Source organism: Phalangium opilio, unplaced genomic scaffold (assembly GCF_054372755.1).
Source record: "Phalangium opilio isolate 3A_F unplaced genomic scaffold, DU_Popi_V2 ptg000088l_1, whole genome shotgun sequence".
Taxonomy (NCBI): domain Eukaryota; kingdom Metazoa; phylum Arthropoda; class Arachnida; order Opiliones; family Phalangiidae; genus Phalangium; species Phalangium opilio.
In genome coordinates, this window is record NW_028324193.1 from 2,895,018 (window position 1) to 2,911,059 (window position 16,042).

A 16,042-nucleotide genomic window follows, 5' to 3' on the forward strand; every position below is an offset into this window, starting at 1 on the left:
CCTACTAGTATATACCAAAAATTATTCGAAACGTTTAAACAGTCAATAACAACAAAAGCTAGGGATGATATAAATTTTGAACTAATGACGAAAGAGGGAATGACATTTATGCAAATTAAAATTAACGGAGACAAACAAACGGCTATTAAGTTTCCTAAAGAATATGGAAAAGTACTTGGAATAGCGGAATTAGATTGGGATCGATGGATTGTTCGGGAAACATATATAGCTAGTAATCCTTTAGACACTGCACGAGATCAATTAGATACCAGAAATTTGGGTAAATTCCAAGTCAAACAATTTGTTCCAAGGGACCGAAATAGACCCGTTGACGTAAATAAAGATGTTAATAAAGCATCAATCGAAACGAAAGCTTATACGATACCTCACGGTACGTATGAAAGTATAGATACCGTACTCGAAGCAATGAAAATGGTTTTACCCGAATCGAAACGAAAATATTTCGATTTTGTGTATAATAAAACAGGAACAGTAACAATCAAATGCGGGGTTGGAATTGTTAAAGAGAATACCCCATGGCATAAAATTACTGTAAATGAGGCAAAATATATGGATTATTTTTCAATTACATTTCCAAAAGATAATCCCGGATTAGGTTACATGTTGGGATTTGATAAGAGTCAAGTAGACACTCCGTTGAGGAACAATACGGAAAGTAAACATCTCGGAGATATAAATAGAGGTGTACAAACCTTATTCATTTATACGAGTCTCATATACCCCCAGGTAATAGGTGACTCTTGGGGTGGGCTTTTACGTACAATTCCAAGACCTGAAAACAGTCGAGATAATAAACCTCACGTGTTAACATTCAATCCAATTAATTATTATCCAGTACGTACACCCAATTTTAATTTAGTTGAGATAGATATAACGACAGATTCGGGAACGAAAATTCCATTTAAACTCGGAAAAACCGTTACGACTTTACATTTTAGAAGGATCCGTAATCACTAATAATGTCTGTACGGAATAGATATTATAATTATTATTTACAACAATCGGGCGGGGCGTTTGTTGGGCCAGTATTTCAAAGAGGAAACGGTTTGGGATCTATATTTAAGAGTTTAGTTCGCTTCATAACCCCCATACTCAAACCAGCAGCAAAAGCTGTTGGACGAGAAGCGATAGGTGTCGGAAGTAGATGGTTCGGCGACATATCAACGGGAGCAGATCCTAAAAGCTCTTTCAAAAAGAATATTAAAATTGCGGGGTCTAATTTATTACATAAAGCGGGTGATAAAATAGGGGAAGCGCAATTTGGGAGTGGAAGACGTAAAAGAAGAAGAAGAACCAGTAAGTTAGGAAAGAGAAAAGTGAAAAGAATAAGGAAGAAGACTGATTTTTTAGCTTAAAGAAGTACCCTTAAAAATCAAAGGGGGGTATAAAAGTAGGGAATTTACACGAGTAATAAATAGTTTACGTTTAAACAGTGACAAATAAAGTTATTCAAAAATGGAAGGAATGATGTCGGAATTAGATTTGTTCGCTAAACCCGTCACTAATTTGAATATTGTGGCCAGTAACGACATACAACTACAAACTGTTAATGCTATAACGGATGGTGGGCCATTGGAATTTTTTATTCCCGGAACTCCCGATAGTTATATAGACACTTCAAAAATTAAACTGTACGTTAAGGCTCAAATATTAGGATTTAACACAACTGATAATAAATGGGTAGAAATCGCGGGCAACGATAAACTCGGACCGGTTAATTTAACCTTATGGAGTTTATTTGATCAAATAGAAGTTATGTTTAACGATACTCAGGTTCAAGTCGTGAATAATTTAGCCCCATATATCGCTTATTTCGAAACAATGTTAAATTATGGGAAAGAAGCTAAAGACACGCAATTGGCATTAGAAATGTTTTACAAAGATACAAAACTAACAAATGCCGATTCACACCATGCCGAGAATAACGGAATGAAATCTAGAAGAACCAGAACCGGAGCATCTAAAATATTTGAAATGATAGATAGATTACACGTTGATGTATGTAAGATGAACAAGTTCTTATTGAACAACGTTGATATAAAGTTTAAATTTATTAGATCAGCGGATACTTTTCCAATAATTTATCAACCTGGCGCTGCTGCTGCTGATCCAATTACTAATTATAAAATCGTTATTAAATCAGCTTCTTTATTTGTACGGAAAATAAAACCAAACTCTGAAATTATGCTAGCGCATGCTATGGTTTTGGAAAAAACACCGTGTGTGTATCCCATTAATCAAACTGTAGCAAAGTATTTTAGTATCGAAACCGGGAACAGTGACACGATTAAAGAAAACCTATTTTTAGGTAGAATTCCTAATCGAATGATTATCGGATTCGTTAAAACATCAGCCTTCAATGGGCGTATATCTCAAAATCCATTTTATTTCGAACACTTAGATTTAAACTTTTTATCAGTTACAGTAGGGAATAAAAATTATCCAGATCAACCTTTCACACCGGATTTTACTCACGATCAATACTGTAGGGAATCCGCTTCCTTATTTACGGCTCTAGATATGTATGGGAAAAATAAAGGAAACTACATTAGTCTTTTTGATTATCCTAGAGGTAACACTTTATACGCTGTTGATTTTACTCCGGAAGAGCAGGCTAGTGCCGAGCACTGTTCTTTAGAAAAACACGGTAGTTTAAGGTTGACTATACGTTTTAACAAAGCACTCACTTTCGCGGTAACAGCCATAGTATACGCCGAGTTTGAAAACGAGTTATTAATAACGAGGGATCGTAACGTTTTGTACAAACTAGAGTGAGAGTATGGACGAGTACGTTTATTTACCAACTCGAAAAGATAATAATCTTCTCGTAACAGTTAGAAATAACAAAAGACACGTAACAATCGTCGGTAATTGTTGGGATTTTAAGGAAATTAAAAAGGTGTTGAAAGAAATATAAAATTAAACGTCTCCAACGAATAAACGTCAAATGATCGCGTGAAAATCATGAAACAACAACAGTACAATCTCTCCGATAAACAAACTATCGAGATAGCCGAAGCTGGCGATGATCTAATTATTTCCATTTCCGATAATGCGAGAACGGAGTATATGGTTACAATTAGTAACAAAGTATATCAAAACTTATGGTTGCTGGTGGATTATATAAACTTGTTTTTCCAAGACGTCTTACCCCGCTTCCACAGTACCCTACCGGAAAATTTTCAAGTTGAAGGTTACGTATCTGGAACCGGAACAAAGTATATCGACATTCGACAATACGTATGCGAAAATTCGAATATTCATCGCTACGATTTACTGTGGATGGCTACGTGTAAAGGATTTTGTTTAAATAAAACCACGTGGAGTCGATTGAAACAAATAAAACCGGAATTGGACCGGCAATTGGAAATAAAAGCCAATACCAAGGAATTATTCAGAACAATGATTTTGCGAGACATTACCGAAAATTTACTGGAAAAGACCAACTGCTGCGGTAATCTTAATTGCCAAGGCGAAATCGAGCACCACGTATCCTGCACCTCAAATTCGAATACTGTCTTGAATATCCTACAAGCGATATCGATGTTAAATAAGACGAACCTGAAGAATGAGTTTGAAAAACGATTTGGAGAGAAGAACGAAAATTTGGATCAATTATTTCTTATTATTACCGACAATGTAACGGAATTGAAAAGAGATGTTTTTTTACAATTACGTTTGATAAATAAAAAGCTTATTCACAGATGGTTTTTTTCTTTATTACCCAAATACCTTCAAAGATGGTTAGTAAACGAATAGCGCGTAAAATCGAAAATATATATTACGATCCGCAACATCCCGCGAGTTTAGGATCGGTGAGAAAATTACAAAAAGCTCTACCAAATGTATCAAAGGAAGATATCGAACAATGGTTGATTTCCCAGCCCGCGTATACGAAACATAAACCCAGAAGAAAAATATATCCTAGAAATCAAACGTACGTCACTAGTATGAACGAGGTTTTCCAATGCGATTTAATCGATTTACCCCAATTATCCAAATACAATAGCAAATATCGTTATATTCTAACCGTCATTGACGTCTTGTCGAGATACGCGTGGGCTTTACCGTTAAAAACAAAGGGGGCGAAAGAAATTATAAAAGCTCTCGGTACAATCTTTAAGCAACGTACACCTTCGAGGTTAAATTCCGACGAAGGAAGCGAGTTTAAAAACAAAAAAGTGCAAGCCTATCTTAAAAGTAAGGATATCCATTGGTACGCTAGTTACGGTAATTTAAAATGCGCCATGATAGAAAGATGGAATAGAACATTGAAAACGCGAATGTTTCGATTAATGACGAGAAATAAGAATTATAATTACACGAAACATTTACAAAAAATTGTAAATGGATATAACGCCACTGTTCATTCAACAATCGGTATAGCTCCGAAAAACGTAAATATAAATAACGAACATTTAATATGGAAACGATTATACTACAAGAAGAAACGTACAAGCAACAAGCCAAAATTACGCAAGGGTGATTTGGTGAGAATTACGTCCGACAAAGGCGCCTTTGGTAAAGGATACACTGGATACTGGACGAATGAAATTTTTGTCGTACATAAAGTACTACTACGTACTCCAACTGCTTACATAATAAAAGACGAAAACGACGAAATAATAAAAGGATCATTCTACGAGCCGGAATTACAAAAAGTCGCTAAATGAACACGGAAGAATTAAACCTTTTTTTAAGCACAGATCCTCGAACGAGACCCTACTTCATAGGAGTGTTCCCGAAAGATATTCTACCCGACCCACCAGAACGGAAACCCTGTTGTTTCGTAGTCAATTCGGAACCATCCTCAAACGAAGGATTGCATTGGTTAGGAGTCTATATCGATACTAACGATAACGGTTTTTTCTTTTGCTCGTACGGTAAAGACCCTAGTTATTACGGTTTTAATCTATCAAGCTACGCTTCCAATTGGTATTACAATAATTGTCAAATACAACCGAATAGTTCATTTACATGCGGGGGACACGTTATTTTTGTTTTAACAAGTTTGTGTTACGGATTTTCCTATAATGAAATAATACGATAATTGTACGACGTGAAAGATAAACCTTACAACGACGTTATTATTATGTTAAATATGTGTATACATTTATTGAATCAAGAGAATTTATTTTAAAAAAATTGGTACATTTTCATTTAGACCATTTTATCGGTGTTTTGACTTTTCGCAATTTCATACCAGTAAGGAGACGTCTCGGGCGATAAGGATGACCGTCACCATCATCACCATCATCACCCTCCTCCGCCTCCGGTACACCTCTGGTATATCGTCGATGTCTCTTCGTTTTCGGAGTCGACGTGAGTTTAGGCCGTGGGAATGACTTCTTAATCGTCGAGGGCACCCTCGAGGGTGACCTCGGTGTTGACCTTGAGAGGGCCAGGGGGGTCCCTTGAGGTGATTGTTGTTGCGAAGGAGGCTGTTGCAATACTGAAAACGGATTAGGTGTTAGAAATTGCGGTGGTTGAACGGGTTGTTGTTGAACTTGGAAAACTGGTGGAATATTTGCAACGTTGACGTTAGGAGGTTCTATCAGGCTCTTCATAGTCAAATACTTTTGTAAAGTTAATAAATAATGTCGAAGTTTATCCTCCGAAGAGGTGTTTTGTTTTAAAATCCGACTCATTTCACGATCCAACTCTGTCGCTTCTTTTTCAGCTCCCGATAAAACAGCGGATTCGGGTAGTAATACCATTCGTTTCATCTCGCTAATGAAGTGATGGTAGATATCAAGGTCGGTACCAAAGCGGCTATTAACCCGGGTAAAAATCCTCCCGCCTGTTTTATAAGAAGTTTCCGTTTGTTTTTAGCCAGACCTCTTTTATTAGCGATTTTTCTTATATATACTCGATGTTTTTTAATATAAATTCTATCCTTTTCGGGTAAAGGAATATTTCCCTTTAACAAATTATAAAACGTGTTGTGAACGGCTTTGATTTGACTTTGCTTGGCTTTTTTCAGTACCTTGGTTAATTTTCCTCCGCCACTTTGACTGGCGCGTACCAATCCACGAAAAAATGGTAAATGTCTGTGTAACGGATGACGTCCTCTCTTTCGAATTTTTCGTTTAAAATTTCTTTTTAATACTTTTTTTAACAAACTCGATTTACGCTTTCTCTTAACCATTCCAACTCCTCGAACGTTCCAACGCGAAATAAAAGACATACGGAAACGATAAATAGTTTTATATACAAATTTTATTTGTCATCACATACAATAATCATATTTCCTTCATGCGGAAAAATATTTGTTCTTAAACGCAAATCATCGTGAATGTTTTGTTTTAAATCGATACACAAGTAAGAATAGGGAGTACCCTTGGTAACAAAATCATACGCTCTAGTTACGAGGTTTTTATTATTCGGAAATATTTGTCTGCTCAAGTAAGTTATTTGAGACCCGTCTCGCGGATTTTTAAAAACAATTATGTACGAAGAGTTAAGACTAATGGTTCGACTCTCTTTACCTTGACCAAAAAGATTTTGAGTTAAAAGAGCGACGGATAAATTTTTATGATGAGAGCCGACGCAAAATATATTAGCGATATGGGAACTATTATAACAAGAGAATGCCAGATCATCTATTATTAGAAAATTATTAATACTTTCATCCCAAAAGGAAGAATCATCTGGGGGGAGTCCTTCCATAAATTCAATGTTTTTAATTTCTTTTTTCGCAATGTCAAATTTCGGTTGATATTCTTTATAACAGTACACTATCCTGTCCGGAGGTGGTTCGATCAAACAATGGGCGTGTTTCAAAAGGTTAAATATCCACGTCGTTTTACCAGCCATAGTACTACCGGCCAGTAAAATTTGCATGGGGGCTTGGAATTTTATTCTACAAGCATCAAACATTTCTCAAAAAGTTTATTAAAATCGTCAATCCGTTTTTGAAATTGGAGTTTGTTTATTTCTCTCCAATTAACGCGATCTTCGTACGGAATAATAAAAACCACGGGGATATCGTCGAAAGTCACTTTTTTTCTTTTAGAGTTGAAATTCCGTGTTGAAAGCATCTATCGACGATTCGAGAATTAAATCGACGAAACTAGACGTAAACGTTTTGATGGATTCGTCAAAATATTCCACGATTTCTTCCTTTAATCTTCTCTTTTCCCCTTCTTCATCAGCCAGACTCACGTTAGTAATATCGAGTCCGAGAATATAATTACAAAATGGAGCTTGTTTTTGATGCACTTCGTGAGGATTAGTCTCATTCGATCCTCCCCAATCGAATAAGTTATGACAGCTGAAACACATGGTTTTTAAGCCGTCGTTCAAGTAAAAGAGACCCGACGCTGCTAGTTCCGCGGGGATAACTTCCAACTCCGACGAATTGGAAGTCCAATGACCATTGAATGATTTTAAACGTAGACTTTCACGATGCATCTTGCTTTAACGAGTATCCAAACGGATATGTTAAAAAATTGTCCGCGATTATTCCCTTATTAAAAGTCACGCCGAAACTTTTTTTCAGATTTCCTAAAAGTAGTTTCGCGCGAGCTTTGTCACGCACAACGTTAAAGGGGATTTCCAAAGTGTAACTAGTTCCCGGAGTGTCTAAAGCCGATTTGATCGAATCAAAGTTAATTATCTGTTCGTTTTTCCTGTTTAACGAAATTCCTTTCATTTTCGTAACGCAATGCCCGGTATTTGTTTTGTAACTGTACGATTTCGGACCCGAAGTAACGAATTCCGATATATACCCATTTGGAACTTCGTCGGTCCAATCACCCATAAAATGTCCGACGGGTGGAAGAAATTCGTCACTTTCTTTGTGAATAAATATAATACTATCCGTATCGCAGTACAAAACCCTTTCTTTTAATTTATTCAGAGTTCGAAATAATTCGATCCGACCGTACGAACTAACGAAACTCCCCAACACTGCCGATCCTTTGTAATATGTCGGGCAAAAATCTTTTTTGAATTTGTAGGTCATTAAACAAACGTCATCGTCATTAATTGGCCGCATATCCGTTAATTCCAATGTCGGATCCATTATAATTTTAATGAAATCTTGATAATCCTTGACGAAAACCGATTTTGGTTTATCGTTGTTTAAGCAATGTCGACCCCATAACGAGTTTAAAGCTAATTTCGCCAACGCGCGTAGAGCTGAATTGTTTGTTACATCTTCGGGTCTAATCTCGATATCTTCTCGTTCTTTAATTAGTCTTAAATATTCCGTTTTTTCCTCGTCGGTGGTAACGTTGCGAGGCCAGCCAGAGTTTTGGATTTTTAGTTTCAAAAATGTATTAATGTAACTGCCGAAAAAACCAGGATCTTTATCCTTGATATAGGTGTACCTTTCGGGGTAATGGTGAACCTCGAAGATTTCCAATATAACGTAACCGGTTTCGACCGCCATGTATATTTCTGGGGTGGGCCAAATCCCTTCGAAAGCTCGCTCGGAGTCGTTATGCGCGCAGGCTGTTTGTATATCGTTTTCCACGCAAGTACGACACAAAGCGAAAAATAGTTTTTTTCTGGTTCGAATTGGTAATGCCGGTATGTAAGCGTCTTTCGGAGCTAATATTTTACAAGACATTACCCCAAAGTAATGATTCAAATCGAATGAAAAATCTCTCGTAATAATCTCCGGGTGATTTTTAGGATAGTCTCTGTTTTTACATACAAAGGGGTACAAACTACAAACATCGTAATATAGAATTTTTTCGTTTGGTTTGGTTTTATGATACAGCCTGAAGCATTCAGTACGACCACCGTATAATGCCGATCTTGGTCCTATCGGATCTCGAAAGTGTAACGAATCGCAAAACTTTCTTACTTCGATTCTGTTTTTCAACATTTCGTCAAACTCGCAACTCCATATTCTAACATATTCAGCGTTCGGTGCATTACACATGATATCATCATCTCGATCCAGAGTTCTCTCGTATAAATTTTTAAACGTATCTTGCAATAACGGATTCCATTCGCCTCCTTTCGTATGTTTCGGACATCCGTGAATAAAATCTCCGTCAAATTGAAATATTATTTCGGGTTGAGAAGAATAACCATCTACCGGGTATCGTCCAATCTTTTTTTCCCCTTCCAACGAGAGAGCCGATTGAATTTTTATTCCGCGTTCTTTTTCTTCCCACGCCAACCATTTTAAAGCAGATTTGCTTTGATTGTAGTTATTCCTGTAGCCGTTACAAGGTACTACTCCGAGTGTAAATTCTTCCAAGTATTTATGAAGGAAAATATTCGTGCAGGCCCCCGCTATGGTTAAAGCGTTCATATTTAAAACATCGAAACCAGTTTCCTTCTCGAACAATTGTCTAAATTTATCCATACCCTGTTGTAAAACCTTAACATCCATGATAGTATAATATTCCAATTCTTCGCGTAAATTATAGACCGATTGTCTCGATTTCGTCGCGTACCATTCGAGAAAATCTTTATAATCTTTTTCTTTCATATGTTCCGGTTGAAAATACTCTTTCGGCGGTAGTGGACCGACATAATCCAAAGTTTCTTCGGTGTGGAATATGTAAGGGAAAAATTCTTTTCTATTTTCACCCAAAGAAAACGTCGCGGGGAACGATCTTAATGGTTGCGAGACGAAATTGAAAGAGTCGATAAATTTCATTTTTTGATTTTTCAAAAAAATGGCCAACATTTTGCTTCCGTCAAAAACAATATCCGGTATGATGTTCAATTTTAATAACCCACGAAGAATAAAGAACGAATCGAAACCATTACTGTTATGGGCTAACAACGTAATATTTTCAAAAACCGGTTTAGTTGCTTTAAGCCGTTTTGTCGCGTGTTGGAAAACCATTTCTTTCGTCCGGAATAAATAATTTAGAAATTTATCGACGCAGTCGAACCCCCGAAATGTCTCGTACTCGTAATTGTTCCCTTCATTTTCTTGCATAGCGCTTACGAGTAAGACAGGGACGTGTTCGTTATTTTTAACGATTGATTCGGTATCGAAATATCAATATCTGGTTTTTTCGTACGTTCTCGAAAGAGGCATAACGTAACAACGGTTCCTCTCGTGTACGCGTAAACAGTTTTTACATGGTTTCGAGCAAGAGTGTTTTTCTTTCAGTTCTAGTCCGCATTTTAAACACCTTTTAAAGTTATCGCACGTTCCGTTAGATATATGAAAATTCAAACATTCTTCTCCTTTAAAATAACGATGGCATTTTCGACATTTAACAGGTTTAATTAGTTTATCTTCGTGGAATACATTTATAGTTCTACATCTACTACATTTAACTCGAGTTTCGCAAAAGTGATTATTCTTTTGATTAGTTCCGTGAAATACTTTTAAGCATTTAGAACAATAAGATATACCGCCAAACATTGTATGCAATTCCTTAACTACATGCACGTGATCATTAACTAACAATAGAAAAATTTGTTTTTCCTTGAAAGGTCCGACAAAATATTTTTCTAAATTATCAGCTCTGAATATAATAATTTGATATTCGTTTAAGTAAGTTTGAAAATTTTGAATATCTAATAAATTAACGGTATCCGGAGAAATATTAGCGTTTTTATATAATTGCTCCGCTTTTTCTTTTTGGAGGGGGTGATTACATTTTTTTATCTTTCTAAATAATTAATTGACTCGTTCGTTGTTTGATACTTTTCATTCGTATTCTTTTCGAATCTCTTATCAGCCAAATAAATTCCTATCACCAAAGCTCTTCCAAAACATAAGTTATCGGTATTGTCAATGTAAATATAATTTGGACTCGTTTTTATAAACGTATCCAAAATTACTATATTTCTATTTTTTAATGATTTTGATCGACGTCCAACGGGTACGTCGCAATGTAAAAAAATAACGTCAAAAACTAAAGAGCTTTGTAAATGGAAATTTCGATTTGATTGCGCAACTTGACTTATAGCTCCTATTACTCTTTCAGCCGTTAATTCATTAATATTCATAAACCTTAAATTTATCGGACTATCCAACTCATCCGAACGAATACAAAATCTAACTCTATTATATCCTTGCTGGTTGCGTAATAATTCAAAGAGTATGGAATTAATTATACTAACAAACGTTTCGTTTACTTCGGTTAATTTAATACGTTCTAAATTTTTAAATTTAATTTTACATTCTACTTGATTACATTTGTATTTTCGAGATTTTTTATCTAATATTTTTTCGCAAGTATAAAATTGTTTAGGATTAGCTTTAACACTTAAATTTAGCGGTTCTTCATTTTCGGAATCGCTCGAACTACTCATCTTTAAATGAGTAAATTTAACAAACTGTTTAGAGTTTTATTTATTTTTTTTTCGTTTTTCTTCTTTTTCTTTTAAATCGATTTCGAATCTGGCTTGTAACATGTGTGGGCAAGGTGCTAGTTGTTTTCTGGTGGGATGATTTTCCGGTCCCGAGTAGTCCCTTTCAATTTCCTCGAAAAAATTACGTCCAGCGATGGGAACGTTTCCACACCTCTTTCCTTCCCCAAGAATAAATCTGCATAACGGTTGTTCGTAGCCATGAACAGCCATTGGATGATTGTCGGCTCTCCATCCAGTCAAGGCGGTAAGGCAAGAAAAACAACGAACGGTTTTAGGGCTAATGCAATAAAAACCGCTGGCTGCCATGTCATCCACGCTAATACCTTCGACAGACCATATCTTGAACGTTGATAATCTGTTAACTTCGAGTCTCATATCCATCCCATCAACCACGTAATAATTGTCTTCTTTTTTATATTAAATAGTAGTAGTAATTGATATATTGGATATATAGTATATATATAAATACGTTAATAGATATACGAGTAATAGATATTGGGATTCCATATTGATTAATTAATCGTTTTTGTTAAAAAACGAATAATTTTTCGTGATCTTGTCGGGATTATCGATGATATGCTTGGCGATCTTGTTCACGATAGATCGAATTTGTTTACATTCGACGCTGTCTTTAGACGCGACAAATCTTAATCTTCTTCCATCGCATTGCCAAATATCTTTATTATCTCTATCTTTTATATCCTCGTACTTGTATATTTGAATATCGAAATAAAAATCGTCACGCGACGCTGGTAATGAAGTCACGTAACTAGCTAAACCTCGTTTAATATCGTATCGAGGGACAATGCCGGTTTTTTCGATAGTATTTTCCTCTTTAACGTTTTTAATTTGCTCAAAAATATCTATTTCCTCTTCATCATCTGATATATTAAGTTTTCGCTTACCGAGTGAAGATGCCATAACGAACGTCGAGTGAAGAACGAATGAAATATCCGAAAATCCCGAGAGTTTATATACACCGTCCCCGCCGCCCCCGGGGGAGGGGGGTGACACACGGCGTCCCCGCGCGCTAGCGCGCGGGGAACGCTTAATTATACGGTTAAAAATATTTTTTCCCAGTAATAATTACGATAGGAATTCTCGTAGATAATTATAGCCTCTATAAAATTTTTAAAAGTTAGAATTCTCGTGGATAATTATACGATACCTCTTGGTTATAAAAATATATTTTGAATTCTCGTCGTTAATGATACTTAATGATACCTCTTGGTTATAAAATATATTTTGAATTCTCGTCGTTAATGATACTTAATGATACCTCTTGATTATAAAATATATTTTGAATTCTCGTCGTTAATTATACTTAATGATACCCTAGGTATATACAATGTAACAAAAATAATTGCTGGCTGCGGGTATACTTTTTAATGATGGGTAGATATACGATTTCAAACACCTGGATACCCCTAGGTTATCAAATATATTTTTTAAAAGTAATTTACCGAGAATTCTAGTCGTTAATTATACTTAATGATACTTTTAGGTTGTAAAATATATTTTTTGTATTACAATGTATCAAAAATAATTGCTTTTTTTATCTGGCTGCGGGTATACTTTTTAATGATATTAGATATACGATTGGAACACCTGAATTCCCCTAGGTTATCAAATATATTTTTTAAATTACATTGTATCAAAAAAATAATTGCTTTTTTATACGATGCACCTGGGTGTAATTACCGAGAAGTATTTTTTGCTTCGATTTGGGTGGAGTTTATGTAGAAGGCTAAAGACGCTTTCCAATACACGTCCTACACAGATGGAAAGCTTTAATTGGTATTTAATGGTTTTATAAAAAACGAAAAAGTGTGGGAATTTAAACAGGGATTTTTCGGGGGAAAGGTGCTCCGATCTTAAAATGGATGATATTTTTGGAAAAAGGTCGAAGGGTCAAAAACTTGAGAGATATTTTACTATAAAAAGACCCCGAGTTTTTGTTAGGAAAGTCAATCGAAAGTAAATGTTTGAAACTGCACTGCTCGTTCCTGAATAAAAATACCCGTGATGTGTTGTGAGTAATACTATTTTTATAAAAATATGGCTACGTTTCGCGATTTGAACTTACACTTAACAAAAAGCGGTGTAACGGTAACTGTTTGTCCGCGGGGAAGAGACGTAGAACCAACAGTTATTGTTGAAAGTGGAAACTTTATTTTAATACCGTATAAAATATGGTACATCTTGAACAAACGTAAATCTGAATTCGCGGCCTGTATGCAGAAATCGTCAATTAAATTTTGTCGTTGTCAGAACATCTATATATCTATTACGAATTTGGGTCTTGTCTTTACGTATGACGAAAGCGTTCCAGTGACAATTAAACCCGAAGTATTTGCGCTTATTATGCAAGACCCCGTGAACGGGTTTATTTCAACCCATATTAACTTTATTATTAATCAAAGAATTTTCATAAAAAATATGCTACTCACCTTTCGAATTCTTTTGGGTGATTTTGAAAAAAAACTATTGGATGTTAAACGCGAGTATAAAACTACCTTACACGCATTTTGCAGCACGTTAAATTTAACCGATCTGTTAAAATCTTTCGAAAATAATTTACGTAATCCTCAAAATATTCAATGTGTTTTAAGCATTCAACAAATGATTTCGTACTGTTTAATTGAATTTTAAAAAATCTTTTAATAACATGTAAAATTAAAATACAACAATAATAAATGGTATATATTTGGAAAAAGTTAATATTTTTTTTTAGAAAAAGAGTTAAACATTTAAAGGATAATCAAACATTTCCATAAATGCCGTATTAAAATCATCGGGATGGCCGCGACAGGGGTAATGAATATTAAACCTAAAAACGGGGATGCAAATACCCACTATCTTATTATATCGGGGACAGGATAGAGTTCTACAATAGAAAGCCTTTGAAATATTTCTATCGATTTCAGAAACCTCTCTTCCTTTACAAACGCAACACGGTACGAATGCGTATGAAGAAGTTTCGAAGATTCTAAAATACATAGCTACTTTTACTTAACTATACTTTTTAATGGTAAAAATATCACTTACCCTGCAGATGCCCTTTCTACCGCTAAAGCTGCGGTAATTTCTAACGGCACTTGGGTTCTATAAAAAACACTCTTAAGAAACTAGAAACTTAAAAACAACTAGTAAACTTTTAGCTTACAGAGAGTCCATCTCCTGTAACTGCGGCTGAGGATTATCTTCTGGGAGACCCATGTTTTTTAAAAGACTTTCTCGGATGAAGCGTTAAAAGAAAATGATAAAGTTTTCCCCGAGATATCTACTATTTCAAAAGAATTATTATTGGGCGTTGTCTCAAGGTTAACTACTTTTTTAAGCAATGTTTGGTACTACGGTTGTTTAAGAGAGGGGATTCTTATAGAGTGTTTAAGCTTAATATAAAAAGATAAGAGACAAGTTTCGTTATAATATATATATTTTTATTGAGAATTAATTTGAGATAATAATTTAGGTAAGCGTCTACGATCAATAAGAAAACAGAAATGAGAATTATTTAAAATATGAACAGGATAATATTTTTGATGATAGGAGAAGCAGATGAGATGTTGATATAAAGGACACTCTCGAATAGGACAGAAGTAGAGCTTGTAGACAGTTGTACGTCGTTCCGGAACGCAGACAGTTTCCCTGATAGTGTAGTGGTTTGGAGTACGGCAATAACAAATAGGGCAGCGAGTAGGAATATCGTAGGTAGAACTGTAAAAATAGGTTAAAATTAGTTTTTTATATACAATAAGACTCATTTCCAACTTACTTTAAGTCAATTTGTAGATCTTTTTCGTATAGGGGAAGACGGTGTGCTTTATATTTAGAAAGGAAATAGGTGTCTAGGAAAATGTTAATTGGATAGAAATTAGACTGATCCCAGGTAAGGCAGATGATAGTTTGGAAAAGAGGGCAATTAGGAGTAGCGCAAAAGTATAATATATAGCGGGATTCAATAGTACGAAAAATGACATGAGAATTAAATTCGGTGGAAAAACAACAAGAACACAATGTAGGATAGGGATATTTAAGACTGTAAAAACATGTATTAGTTTATTAATTTTTAGATAATTTATTTTGCTTTACTTTAAATCAATTTGCATGCATGGGTATTCTTGAATCATTGCGTTGTAAAGTTCTTCGCTTTCGCTGTTTTAAAAATTTCTTGTTAGGTATCTTACAATTCCTCAAACTTATTTAAAACCTTACGTTTCTTCATCCGAGGATGATTCGGTAGAGACCACATCCGGGTCGTCCGCTTCGGCGAACATATCAATACTCGCGATTAATTCGTTTATTTCCTCCTCCACTCCATCTGGGATATCATGCTCCTCGTGGATGATGATTGGTTCTACTTCCAATTCATCATCGATACCCCAGAGTTGGGGTAAAGCGCTATATATAAAATAGATCCGGTATTAAAAAATAATTTTAACTTGCTAGCTAAAATAACTTACAATTCCTCAACCGGTTGAAGAGCGTTTGAGTCAAAAGATTTTGCTGGACACATTTTTCTAGTAGTACTCTAGACTTTGAAGATATTTTCAAACTTAAAAGTTTTTTGCGTTATGATGTGAAACTTTGAAATCCGTTCGGTTTTTATACGAAATTTTCAAGGTTGTTAGCTTAAGAAGTCTAGTTAGGAATTTGTAATGAGCGTCGAGGTCATCCCCTGGTTTTCTTAGAAAAATATATTTAACTGTTGGTTTTT

At 35.2% G+C, this 16,042-nt stretch overlaps 1 long non-coding RNA gene across 1 annotated transcript; it reads right to left on the reverse strand.

The window, feature by feature from the left end:
* Positions 1 to 15,276: 15,276 nt before the first annotated feature.
* On the reverse strand, positions 15,277 to 15,595 carry LOC149649075 (uncharacterized). Its single transcript, XR_016371663.1, has 3 exons — positions 15,541 to 15,595; positions 15,418 to 15,480; positions 15,277 to 15,364 (listed from the first exon to the last, which is right to left on the reverse strand). It is a non-coding gene; the product is annotated as an uncharacterized LOC149649075 (long non-coding RNA).
* Positions 15,596 to 16,042: the final 447 nt, after the last annotated feature.